Consider the following 4033-nt stretch of genomic DNA (forward strand, 5'->3'; position numbering starts at 1 on the left):
CGTTGGTGTGATACTGCACCATGGGGCACCTCACCATGGGCCAAGGGGTCTTGACTTATAGTAATAATTCAAGGACCCAGAATGACAGAGCAGCCATCAACTCCAAGTGACCAAGCCAAAAGAAAAGAATGCCCAGGAAGTTCTTGTACCTGCAATTAAGGTTCCACCTGGAAGAAGCGAATGATTCATGGGCCCCAACTGGCTGCAGAGACCACCCAATCACAGGAAGGCAGTAAGTGCAACCTTAGCATGATCCCAGAGTAGGGAAAAGGAAGCAGGAGTTTGTATAGAGCATTAAAAATCTCTACATTGCTAAGCTTGAGAAAGAGGGTTTCAGAAAGCACCCAAAGTACTAATCAGAATCTGCTGCGATCCCGGTCACACAGTAAACAGGGATCAGTGCCAAGCTTTATTGAGTCAGACTTTAATGCATTAGATTAGAAAGCACTCAATTTGGCTGAGGTTTTCCTGATTTCAGTGGCTGCTCCATCCAGTTTCCTGTGCTTCCCTCCCTCCCACACCCTCCATCCACCTGCCAGGTCCGGGGATTATAATACTGATGCTGTTACGTTGGCACAAGGTGAATCTTCAGGGCAGTTTTTATTTGCAGTGATTTAAAGGGTTGAGTGAAGCCATGGTTACAAGAGATGAAGAACAAGAATATTTTATAAACATTTCATGTGTGATGCACCCTCTGGATTTGCTTTTACAAAAGGAGGCTTCGTGGGGCTCCTTCCCTACCCCATCAAGCAATTTTTTAATTTTGTCTGTACTGTTTTTGGTGTGTACAAGATGCTGCTCCCACCAAATAGGGACTCTCCATCAAGGGTGGTTCTGAACTGACCTAGCACAGCAGAGGTAAGAGACTGACACTTCTCCATGCCACTGACTGGGTGGAAAAGGCCCCAACCTGGTTGATCTTGCTGTGTTTTCCCTAGGGAAAGAGGAAAAGCAATTAATTATGGAGTCATACAGATCTGAGTGCAAATTCTAAAGGCACAACTTTTTAACTTGGAGTCTTGAGCAGATCCATTTCTTTATCTTTGATGTCAACAAATGCTCAAGAAGCCGATCTCTTTAAATCGGCCTAAAATAAGAAAAGCACCAGTCTGCCATGACCTTTTCTTTGATTCTGACATGTCACGGACTATAGAATTCGGCATGTTATGGCAATGAACTGGTGACTTGGTGTGTCAGTCAGCTTTTTATTGCTGTGACCAAAACACCTGACAAGAACACCTTAGAGAAGGAAAGGTTTACTTTGGCTCATAGTTTCTGAGGTTCAGTCCATGGTCAACCACATGACTCCTTTCCTCTCTCTGGACTTGAAGTGAGACAGAACATCATGGCATAAGGGCATGGTGCAGGGAAGCTGCTCAGCTGCTCAGCTCATGTCAGCTCACAGCAACCAGGAAGGCCAGGGAGGGAGGGAGGGAGGGAGGGAGGGAGGGGGAGAGAGAGAGAGAGAGAGAGAGAGAGAGAGAGAGAGAGAAGAAAATGCATGAAGATGCCCAGGGACAAAATACAATCCCAAAGGGCACACACCCAGTGACCTAATTCCAGCCACATCCCATCTGCCAATAGTTATTACCCAGTAGAATAGTCCTTTCAAATTATTAATCCATCAAATGGATTAATCCACTGATGAGGGTATAGCTCTAATAATCTAACCATTTTACCTCTGAACATTCCCGTTCTGCCTAACCCATGAGCTTTGCCGGGGGCAGGGGGCACCCCTTATCCAATACAACATTCTGCTTAGGTCAGATAACAGAGCACAGGAGACACATGTTTACCCGGATTTGTCACTTTCTCTTTCAAAGAAACTTACTTAACTTATTTCAACATGTGTTTCAAGTTGTAGGGGGATCAAGAAACAAATAGAGGTCACTATAACAAAGAACTTTCAAGGAAAGAAATGTCCAAGTAGCCCGGGATTAGAAATGATATTGTTATGCTATTGAATTGTAAATGCCTTTATTTTACTTTCTATTTTTTGTGGAGTTGGGGATCAAATCCAAAGCCTCATGCATGCTTAGCAAATGCTCTGCCATTGAGCTACATTCCTTAGCCCTTGATTGAAAAAATTACAACCCATAAATGCATCAAAAGCAGGAAGGGAACAGGGCTGACCCAACTGGTACCCTTATTACTCTTCTGTTATTGAAGAGAAATACACATCAGTGTGGGGTAAATACACTCCGCTGCATTCCCCCCCAAAAATGGATTTGAACCATATTTTTCATTTTCTGTTTCATTAAGTATGACAATGATATTCAGTTGAAGTAGACTTATGAGTTCTGAGAAAATCAGTAAATGACCAAGAATCAGATTGACACCAAAGCAAAAGTCCCCTTAAATTCTGTTCACTGTTTCCTTAGGGACCTGGCAGCCGCTGGCTCATTCCAATCCATGGCTGCAGCCATAGATTATTAGAGCCACACTCCTCGCCCTGGAAGCTAAGTTATTTTCCATGGAGCCTGCATTCTGTAGGATTTTTGTTTGTTTGTTTACCACCATGAAAGTGATGGCTATCATGTCTAGAGAAAGATTGCTCAGAATGTATAGTCCTCAGCAAAATCAAAACCCCTGGAGATGTGGTCCAGGATTCTGAGTTTTTTCAAGTTCCTTAATACACTAAGGTTTGGAAACCATTAATTGAGTGTTCATGTTTGAAATGATTTCTAAGGTCCATTATCAGCAAAGAGAATCCTCACCTCTTGGAAGGCTTATGAAAACCAGTGGTGAATGTTCTAGACCTAGACTGTAGACAAAACTGCCTAAAACCCAAGCAGGTGTGCACTTCCCCTGACTTCGTACTCCATCCTGAACAAGAGGTCATTTTCTGGGTTTTTCCCTACTTTTCTTTTTCTTATAACTTTTCACCAATTACCTTTGAACTTTCTTTGGCTTCTGTCTTTCTCCCTAGATGTAGATACCCCTAGGCTATGTCTTGACACTTCTTTTTGTTTCATCTAGTGTCTGGTGTGGTCAGCCAGTTCAGCTGGGGACTCAAAGGTGCCTTGAAGCAGATAGCCACACCAAGCCTTCTCTTCCATCTCTCACATGCCCCTACTGTATGTCACAGAGCAGGTACATCAGTTGTCCTCTGACTCGCTATCGTATTTTATTAAAAGTCTTCATATCTTTAGGTAAAACCAGATGGTTTTCCTGGGATGTAATGCCACTGCCATTGAGTTGCCTACTTGACATCTCCTCTGGAACATCTGGGGGATCTCTCTCTGTCTTTCTTTCTCTCCCCCCCCCCTCATAGTACAGGGGTGCTCTACCACTGAGCTACATTCCCAGTTGCTGAGAGCCATAGCCAAGTGGGAATGACGCATGGCATTTTTGGTTGAAAGGTGACGCCAGCAAGCCACTGAGATGATATGATTATGTTAAGATCTGCATTCAATTGGATATTAGACCCCTGCTGTCTGCCTCGGCCTGCTACTTTGGAGCTCTAGCGGGACTCCTGGAGAGTTCCCATTGGTTGGGGAAATGCGGTAGGAGGGATTTCCGGAGGAGGGATTTTCCTGTTGGTGTAGTGTGGCCCGGGAGAATGCAGCATGTGTGGTTCGGCATATTTCCTGGGAGCGTTCGTGGTGTTGGCGGGAGTTTCAGAAATAAAGTTTGTTCCTGCTTGAGTGGCTCGTGATTTTGTGCCCAGCCAGACTGCGGCACCCAGTACTTTTTACTTTTATTTTGAGACAGGGTTTCACTGAGTTGCCCAAGCTGCCTTGAGCTTGCAATCCTCCTGTCTCAGCCTCCCGAGGCACTGGGATTATAGGCATGTGCCACCATGCCAGGCTTGTCTGGAGATGTCTCTGACTCAACTGTCCCAAAAAGAACTCCTTGTCTTCCCTGGTCCATTCTGGGACAGCAGAATTCCAGGCTTCCAGATGCTCAGGTCCAAAATTTGGGGGTAACATTTGATGCCATGCTTCTTCCTGTAAATTCCTATAGTAAATTCTGGTCACTCAGTCTCTAAAACATACCCAGAATCTGACTGCACCTCTGCACCTGCTCTGAG

Source organism: Callospermophilus lateralis, chromosome 12 (assembly GCF_048772815.1).
Source record: "Callospermophilus lateralis isolate mCalLat2 chromosome 12, mCalLat2.hap1, whole genome shotgun sequence".
Lineage (NCBI taxonomy): Eukaryota > Metazoa > Chordata > Mammalia > Rodentia > Sciuridae > Callospermophilus > Callospermophilus lateralis.